The following is a 10,334-nucleotide window of genomic DNA, read 5'->3' as shown; positions in this document are numbered from 1 at the left end:
GAAAATGAATGTACGCGTGTGACCAAGAGTGATCACTTTCGGCAGCAGTTCCTAACTTTCAAATACATTCGAGGCGCATGTTTAGGAAAAACTACGAAGAGACGCGTCGTGAGGTGCCTGTTTTGCAAAGCGTAAAGCGCGAGTGCAGAAGTAAAAAACAAACGCGCAGTAAGCCAAGAAATCGTTGTACGCACCTGAAACGAAGTGGAGTGCATAGACTTTATACTTGTCTGGATTGGCGTCAGTCTCACTCCTGTTAATACGTGCCAGCCACTCGCGTCGGCGTCGATATGAAAGCTGCTTTGCTTTCTCGCACTCGTGCAGGCGTATTTTTGGAATCTTGAAGAACCGGCAGTCGGCCTGTCCTGTCGTCAGTTTCTGCGCTTTGCTTTGGGTTCTGCTGGTGCAGCCCACAACAGCACAGTACACCGTAACGCCAGCACTGTTGCACGCACGTACTACGCGAGCGTAAAAACCAACGTGCGCTTCCTGCGTCGGCTGCTACCAAGGACGACAAAATGGCGGACTACCCAGAATGCATAGCGCCGCCGGCTTTCGTGCAAACTCCCTATACTATCTTATTGTCTTAACGGTATATTTATAGATGCAGCTATAGCTCCTTGTGTGGGAGCTGTTCTTGAGCCCCTGAGTTAGCGAGCAGTTATTTATGACATTGTTATGATGATCGAGTTTAGCTCGAATAAATAGAGACAATGCAAATCTTATTAAGTTTTATTTCAGTAACTGGAAAACAGGACACAAGACTCGCAACAATGACAGAAGAGGCTGTTTAACTAACCCACCAGGTATAAAGTTTGCATGCGCAGATATAGTTGCCTGCTGAGCATAAATGGAATAAGTGCTGTTAATAGAGCAGTACTTTCGTATTCAATTCAGAGGTGCTTTTAGAAAACATGGCGGACAGACATTTTCGTCAATACAGTGAAAAGCTACGCGAACCAAATGAAACAAAATAAAGTGCTCAATGAATCAGAAAGAAAGATAAGCTACGGGAAAATGAAAAAAATACAGATAATAAGCGTGCTGTCACCGGAAACGTTCAATTAAGCGCTTTATCTTGGAGGACGATTTTAAGAGAACTGACCTCATTAAAAGCTGCTGTCTGCCTAACACACAAATAGAAATAGGCTGTTAGCAAGCGAGATTTTACGAAGGGGGCAGATAATGACAAGTGACATACAGAACTCTCTTGTCGATCTTCCATATTTTGCTCGGCGGCCGGGCTGCCGGCACATTCCCGTAATTCGTGGGCGAGAGTGCCCCTCTCCCCACACGTTATGCAATATTGTTCTTTCTCTTCTAAGTTGTTATGCATACCCAGAAGGGGCTTATATGATTTCCCCCTTGCAATCCTCTCCATGCAATTGCCTCCTCGTTTCCGAGGGAACAATCGGGCGGCGGATAGACCCTCCTATTCAGCTTATACTGTTCCGTGACCTCGTGCTATGAAATAAAGCTATCTCTCCTGTCTATGCGAGAGGGCTAGAGACCTATAGGGCAAGCTTGTGTGCAGCGTCATTTCCTGCAGTAGACTCGTGCGCTGGAATCCATATCATCTCCATGTTACGTACGTTCTATCTGCTTCGCTTCGAGGACGCGTTTGGCCTCTTCCGAGATTTTAATAAAAAGAAATGGCGCGTGTCATTGCACAATTCTCCCCCAAAACCAATTTATTTTTCAATTTGGCTTTCTGAAATTATCTGCAGTGTTAGCGCGCCGTTTCGAAGCGCATTTGGTTTCATGTCTCCGCACACAACGAGCAACAATAAAGTTGTAAATATCACCGAAGCTGTATTAAACTTATAATGTCTTGTGTCAGCGCCTTTTATGTCGTTTCGAAAAAAGTAAGATGTTTAACAAATAAAGAAAAATGCCTACTACCCTGTGTGTGTCAGTCAGGCTATCTATGGAAACCGCCAGTCACTGGACCACAGATGTAACCAGGGAGATGCAGCTTTTCGTTTTCGACCAGGGTTAACCAGTGCGAAACCACCAGCAATTTTTAGCAGTTGAACAAAAATTCCTCCTGTTCCAAGAAGAGAAGTCGAGACCACCGCCTGTAAGCGGCAGTCTCGTTACCAATTGAGCTAACCAGAGCAGCGTCGACATGAACACTGCAAGGCGGGCTGTGTCGAGATGGGTATATGTAAACGCCGCAGGGTGTTGTCGGGAGACCACTGGGCTCGACTAACTTTACCGCTCAACTTCCGTTTCAAGGGCTGAGCTGACTCAGAGGTTCCTGTGCAAATTACATTGAACTCCCTTTCACGTTCGCGGAAAGCATTCTCTGCAGGGGAGAACAGAAGCGGGAACCGGTTTCCTAGTCGCGCTGTGGTGGCTCGGAGGGCGCGCCGCGAGAGTGGACTCGCTCCTATCGAGTTCGTGTAAACAGACACTCGTCCCAGATTGGACTATTTTGAACCAAATTGGGCTACTATTATTTTTTCCTGGGTTCTTTTTAGACAGTTTGGCGTTTTGCCTATTTTTGGGCTATACACTCCCTGAAAATCTAAATGGTAAAAGAAACGTCTTTTGAAAAAGTGCGCTTTGTTTGGTTAGCTATCGATGCATCTTTTTTGTTATTCTTGCTCTCTTTTCTTCATTAAGCCCCGTGTACATGGATTCAACAGTAGCGCGTCACATTTTTACAGTATCTCGCGGAGCCGATGCGCTACCGTTTACACGTACCGCATCAAGTCTGGCAGCACGGTGACCCTCGCTCATTGCGCGCCGCAAAGGGGTCCAGTCTTCCGTATCTGGAGCGAAGCCTGCTTTGTTATCCGGCTAAGGGGTATTGTATAGCCACGACAGAGAGGAGGAGGGACACCTCCAAACATGCTTACATTCGCCGCTGAGGTCAACTTGCCATTCTCGATCTGCCCCCGTCTGGAGCTTTGACGCGACGCGTTTTCCTAGCGCATCATCACCGCTTACATGAATGCGATGTGCTGCTGTCGCATTCATGTAAACTCCACTCGGCTACTGTCACAGCGGGCGGTTGAAACTGGTGGGTAGTTAGTCCAAGCAAACGATTTATTTCAGGCAAATACTTTCAAAGAGAACGTTCCCCGTTGTTTCCATGGTAGAGAGAGGGCAGATAAATAGGTTTGTTTACCACACGAAGTGAACAAGATAAGAGGGAGCCAGCGGTTTGGCAAAAGGACTTGTCTTCATCTGGGCAAAGCGTTCATCAGTTTCACTCCCAGGAGGAAGCCCGGATTAGGGGGAGGAGAGTGGATGGGGAAGGCTTAGGAGCGGAAACTTGAAAATCTTGTTTGGGCAGGATGGGTGCTAAAAATGTTTAACTTGCTGACCTACAGAACAGTGATAAATAAACACGCCATCTCAGCAGAAAAGAATGCAGGAGTTGGGGAGATTGAAGAGATAGCGATTGCGGGCTTGAAAGGCTGTGTGACTTAGACATTGTCTAGGGAATGTATCCTCTAAAGAAAATTCTAACAAGCCTGAAAAGCCCTTTCTCGAGTTCACAGCGCTCTCCTCGTCTGGACACAAATCGCACTACAGATAAATTGATCACTGAGCTGCGAAGTTCTGCATTGATCATCGGGGGGAGGGGGCACTCGTTTTAGCTTTCTTTCAGTGAAGAAATGCGTCAGCGTTGAGAATGCGGAACGCCACGAGGGAATTAAAAAGATTCACTGGCAACATTCGCAATGGGCAAAAAAAATAACATCAGTCATTCTACTTTACCAGCGCTGTTAAAGCTATGCGCTTCCCCGAAATGGCACGCATTGCAACCTTTGCCAGCTAGACGTTACTTCAAGGGCCCTGTTCGAGAGCGGGCAACTCTTAGGCGAAGGGCCTGATCACAACGCACAAAGCTGTTTTCTTTCTATGCTCCCTTCATTCTTTCCCACTCGGTTGTTTTATTTCCACTGTTCAGCTCCGATTTGGTGACCCGGAGTGACCTGTTATCCCAAGCAAGAGCGACAGCGGTGGAAATTTGGATCCTGAAACAAGGACTCCACCCACTATTTGTATTTTTTGTTCTTTATTGTTCCTTTCTGTGAATGAATATTTGCCGCTACTATCCGCGGCTCAGGTGCTTCCGGCCTCAATGGCAGATGCGGCTGGTAGCAACATCTTTTATTTCCATTTTTACTTTATTATGAAAACAAAAGCCACTAATAATAGCCAGGAAGGAGAGAATGAATTTTGCAGAGGAGGATGGGCTTAATGCAAAGCTACCCCCCCCCCCCCCCCCGGCTGGTATGACACTACACTCGCAGACCGCTTTTTGTGACTATGCAGCCAAGACTAGTTAGGAAAGTGAAGGAGGCGCGCCTTTGTCAACCAACTGCGATCCCCTCCACAGGTCATTTGTTGTGGCCAGGGCTGCAGGGGGATGAAGGGGGAGATGGTGCAGGCTCACTAATACCCCTGTCACACGGGACGTTGAATGTCATTCGCAGCGAATGACATTACGTTTGAATGGCGTTTTTTTCGCTGCTACACGGGCACAGTCAATGACATTCACAGCTAACGACATTCGCCCATTGATTGAGTTTCCCGAACTCATGCAAGCGCGACCAGTGTAATCTCGACGACAGCGGCTTGGCGAAAAATTACAAAACTGATTAGTGAGAAGAAAACGTATTCAAAGAAAACTTTATTTTAATTGCTGCAATGAACTTTTGAATCATTTTTTGATGTAAAATAAGGTATTTGAAGCGATTTGCGCAACTACACTCTTGTTCCCAGTCGCCGCCAGTTACTGTAGAGACGGCCGCGTTTGTTTACAAACCGTCCTCCATCTTGCCTGAGTAGCTTGGTCGTCACTCCATTTGCCTTCAGTGCTCGCAATGGAAAACAACTGTGCAGCTTCGCCAGCCCAGCAGAAGGCGTGTGAACAAGCAATGTTCGCTTGCACTGTTGCTCATCAGCGACTGTCAAGAATTCGGCACCAATTTCGCAGCCCTCCATAGTGCCGACAGCGGGAGGAAGTGCGGGCGGCATGTACGGGAGGGATCGTGAGCGGCTTTGAGCCTGTCTTGCTTTGGATATTTCAGTGGATTGCTTGTTGACTATTGCTCCCACAAGGCGTTGCAAAAAATTTTTATAGAGTCTATTAATGTGTAACAGTGTGATACTAGCAATAAACATAAAAAATGTGTATGAAAAACATGATTTGTAATGTTCTGCTGTCATAGCAGTTAGCCGATGGACATCGCCATCATTTGCAAATGCCGTTTTGTGTACCCGTGTAGAACGGGAACGCCAGCAAGCAGTGACATTCGTTGTGAATGTCATTCGCTGCGAATGACATTCAACGTCCCGTGTGACAGGGGTATAAGGCTGAGATAAGTCACTCCCCATGACAATGGAACGAAGCCCAGTCCTTAGCTTCTTTCCTGCCTAGCCTTGGCTACCTAGCCACAAAAAGCCCCCCCCCCCCCCCCTTTCTTCGTCCTTCGGGAATGCCTGGTCTGGTCTCTCGCCCCCTCAAGTTCCCTTCTCCCGAGAGCCGTACTCTACACAGGGACGCAAGTTCTCCCTGATTATTAGCTGCATTCTCTTTTACCTCCTCTCCCCCATAGTCCTTCTTAGGGCCCGTCCCAGTGGTCGTGACGATGACAGCACCAATTACAAGGCTCTGATTTCTCTTTCCTTCTTCATCAGCCGCTGTCTCCTCCCCCAGCCTAGAGCAATCAGTTCCGGACCGTCGCTAAGTATGCGCGAGTGTCGAGTTCACTCGAGTCCCTTATTAAAGCAGATATGGACAGGTTTGACGACACTTCCAGCAACTCGGAGGAGTCTGCGGACAAACTTTCCGAAGATGCAAGCAGCATCGGTGTGCACAGTCACATCGACGAGGCGGCCTTTTTAGTTCAGCGTCCCGGACGCAAGCCCATCGTTTGGGGCTACGACTCCTTCATCGATTACCGCCCCATCGTGTTCGTGGATCCGCTGCCTGAGCATCGGGTGTGCTTCCTGTGCTTTGAGGTACCGCCGTTCCTATGGATGATCCCGTGCGGCCATGTGATGTGCAGAAACTGTGTGACGTTTGACACTCAGGTAGTCGACTCCGCCGCAACAGCAATGGCTATCTGCCTCAAAGACAATACAGAGTACACCACAGCCGATGTCCAGAGACTAGACTTCAACGCCAAGAAGCTGGGGACTCTACGCGTCTACTGCCCCAACCTCGAGAACGGCTGCACACAGAGCAGCGAGCTTCGGCACCTCGAGAGCCACTACCCGAGGCACTGTCTCCACGAACCCTCGTCGTGCACGCGCTGCCCATCGCGGGACGGCATCCTCATCTGCAACTTCGCCTGACACCGCTACAGAAGCATTGGAAGAAAGCTCGCTCTTTGGTTTTCCCAGTACCTGCAGGAGGCAGAAAGTGACGTCTCGGCGACGCCCTATTTCCGCCGTCGCAGCACGGGGCAGCTTCGCATGGGACTCCAGGGGAAGTGTCGCGCCCGTCTGAAGCCCCACAAGCTGGCGTGATTGCGCGCAGTGCAAAGGTGGATCCTGAGCTCGTGGGATTCTACAACCGGGCCGAACTCCTCTTGAACACTGGGACTTCAAGTTCGCCACTTTGGTGTTCAACGCCCAGCGTCAGCTATGTGCTCCGGAAGATTGGAGGATAAGCCCGACTGGAAACGCCCTGTAGTCTTTCGCATATCTGCAGCTGCGCCAAAATAGCAACCACTGTGGTCGGAAGGAACAGATACGCTCGTCTTAGCGCTCATCATACTTGGCGTCGACAAGAGAGCTCATGACTGCTCTTGCCACTCCTTTGCATGCAGGTAGGGACCACTGTGTTATATCACTGCTCTGCATAAACTGTAGCTGGAGATTCGGAACAGCTTTTCGTAACATTTTTATTGTGGTTGATTAAAGAACAACGTTTGCCATTCTGATTTCATTACTCCTAGTATTCTAGTAGTTCCTTGCATGCATTTTTCAGTATTGCATTCCAGTATTATGTCATTCATATTATCCTGCATTTCATTCCAATTTACAATTATTGCTGCTTTTTACAATATTGCGGCTGAATAGACAATAAGGGACATTTGCATAGCTTAAGAGGATGTTCGGGCGGGTTCTTTCTGTCGATAATGTGCCCGAAAGCGCGCCACTCTCTTGATATGGTTAAATGCATTGTCCGGTGTACTAGTGTAGTTCGAATCGCATTCGCATATTAAACAAATCACCTGAATTTGTCACGCAAATTTGATTCGTTTTATTAGGCACACGTGCCGAATTAAGATTTATTTATTTTATGTATTGACTCCGGTAAATGCGGTATTATATATTCGGGAGCTAAAACTGCACTCAGCAATGGACCTTTTTCTGGTAGCCTCTTTCGCACGCGCCATGCGTGCCAAAGGAAAATGCTCGATCAGGTCGTTTCACCTCCTCTTCCAAAAATGAAATTCGCATGCCCCTTTAGGCTACGAATGACGGGGCAGCGTTTATGTGCAGTAGCGCGTTTTCTAGGGCCATGCAGAGTAACACGTGCTACTAGCATACACCACACCAAAGCGTTAGGAAGGGGGCTGGTATCGGATGAAGTCTCTTCGCTTTGACTGGCCTTGCTGCACAAGTGCAAGGAGTGTAGCACTTTCGCATTAGTTTTGGAATTGCAGCGCGCGCCTGCGGCACTTCCATCCCTAATTGCTTTGCGAAATTGCCAGCATAGTGCAGCATGAGTTCTTGGCTGCTTTGCATTCCGGCTTCTCTCAGAAATCTTAAAATCTTCCGGAGATTTCGCGAGGCATATCGCCAAAAAGAAAACGCTTTTCAAGCCTGGACTCCATGTGCGCGAAAGAGCGAGCGACGCGACAAGGCGGCACGGCGACGCTGGCTCCGTCGCTTGTGGGCAACCTCCATGCAAGCGAAGGCGGCAGGCGACGCGAACCCGCGACGTGCGCAGCGTACTCCGTGCTTTACGCCCTCAAGCTTAGACACACGCCCGTAACCTGTTCTCTCTCTTAACATTTTGTGAGTGTGCCTCATAGTCAGGGCCAAAGGAATATTTACTCTACGGCAGCGGTGTAGCGGCAGTGGAGATAACCAACGGCGTGCTTGCGGAGACGAAGTCACATCACGGGTTCACGGGGGAGGTGTGCTTCCGTTCGGTGCCTATGCACTCCGGCTTAACGAAAACACTCCCATAAACTGTCACCGCAATCTGATTGTAAGTGAGCAAACTATAATTTACCAGTGAGAATGAGCGCCGCGGAGTGTTTCTGCACAGTTGGAGCGCAGCGGCACGATGGATCGAGCGCCGGTACCCGCGGCTCGACACGCATCTCTCCCTGCAGTACGACAGCTCGCGTAGCCCGCTCCAAATGCTGTTAGGCCTCTGCACCCAACAAGTAGATTGTTTTAATTATTTAAATCATCTGGGTCTGCCTCTCAGCTACAAAACCAAATATTTTCTCGGCGGTGGCGATGACCAACACGACGGGCGGGTTTCGTGAGATGTACCCGTGAGAAACTTTGGACAAACCAGAAACGGCTTTGGGGGGGGCTCTGATTGGCCAGTCGCCTGGGGGGCTTCCGGGCGACGAGCGAAATTTTCTGTGGGTGCTGATCCGAGCGACACAGCAAGCGACACATGCGTTTTACTTCGCGCGACGGCGTCGCTCGTCGCTTGCCGCCGTCGCCTTCCCGTGAGTTTTCGCGTACATGGAGTCCAGGCTTCAAGTGCAGCAATATGGCGGTGCCCACGCGTTGGTTGGAGAAGAAATGACCGCAGTCGTAGTGAAATTATGACAGTTATTTCTTAACTGTTCGTGGCGTCATAATTGCAAACAGACGGTCAAGTCGAGACCCATGACCAGCAATTCAACGGATATTAGTGTATCATCTGCGTGTAGAGATGTTGCGACTTTTTTTTTTCAGTAAAACGACGAGTCCGTAGGATTGGCTGATGGCAACCCTTCATTGCGAGTTGCTGAATGAAAATGTTTCACGTGGTTCGGGATTTTGGCGTCCGTTGATGTCGATGGCTCGCAGCTGGCTGTAATTCGGCGACGACACCACTGCTACCAGCCAAATAAGTCCGCACTCGACCATTCCTTTTGGAAACAGCCAATTGCAAGCTTCACTTGAACCGCCTCAACAAGAGTCCCTCGATGTTCTCGGCCTAGCGCAGGCCTGAGTTGTTCTTTCTTAAGCGGCGGTGGTCAATGCGCCCCCAACGTTTCTCTGCTGCGGGTTGGGAATGACGCGCACGCGGCGCTTTTTTGCAAAATGCTTGTGTGTCGTGCACTCCAGTGCACGAACCACTCACGAAATGACTGGAATATCTTGCGAATTCCAAGAGAAGCCAAAAGGCGACTCCTCTGGCTGGTAAGAAAAAAAAAAGAGCCAACCAACTGCAGTCATGTGAGTGCGGTGTGTTACCATTTCGGCATTTGTCAAGTTTGGCGTTCATTTGGGGGCTTTTGCCCGCGGCATTTACCATTCGTTCATTCTTGATCTCTTGCACATGTGTGCACGTACAACTGGTTGAATCTCTTGGTTACATACACCAATGCGTATGGATGTACACTCTGTGTAATCGGTGCCACCAATACTGGTACACGTTTGGTTTTGCTTACGGGTAAAACTGCGTCCACAATGCAATGGTATACGTAGAGAGAGCTTGGAGCTTTCTTTTTGTTTTCTGCTCAATGCAGTGTGATTCCAGGGAACCTCGATCGAGTTTGTCCTCATTGATAACATGACAAATGGCAGTGAGTGCCGAAGAATTGATGGTTATTTGATCGATTAATAGCACAAATTTCTAAGAGTCAATGACCGGGCTAAGTTGAATAGGACTCTTGTGTGCAGGCTCCGAGCGCTTAGTGCACATTCTGAGCAAAGAACAAAGCTTGTGAAAAAAATGAGTGCTCATCCAGAGCATGGTCCTTGGTTTTTGGAACTCAAATACTGTAAAAGCCGTGTCATTTACGATTTCTGAAATCATTGCTTAGGCTACCACCCGCGTTCTACCTGTAACTCTAGCCTAAAGACTGGTGAACTATATTATTGACTCTTTGTGCTTAATCAGCATATCACTTATGAAGCTAATTTTGCAAGAAGATGTCTTTGTATACACAGGCCCAGCTATTTAGCTCTACTCAAATAGGCAGTACAGCTTAAGGCCCAAGGGGCACAAACTTAGCACTGCTATGACACGCTGTTTGCGAAACCATGTGCTGGGACTACGCAGGTGCTTTATCCAGGAAAAAAAAAACATACTGAACAATTCTGGGGAAAAGCATTTAACGTTTATGAGCGCAATTTTTTCATATATTGTAAGCTTTCACTACAACAATCAAGATATCTGC

This window comes from Amblyomma americanum, chromosome 1 (genome assembly GCF_052857255.1).
Source record: "Amblyomma americanum isolate KBUSLIRL-KWMA chromosome 1, ASM5285725v1, whole genome shotgun sequence".
NCBI classification, from domain to species: domain Eukaryota; kingdom Metazoa; phylum Arthropoda; class Arachnida; order Ixodida; family Ixodidae; genus Amblyomma; species Amblyomma americanum.
Note: the sequence above shows the minus strand (reverse complement) of the source record.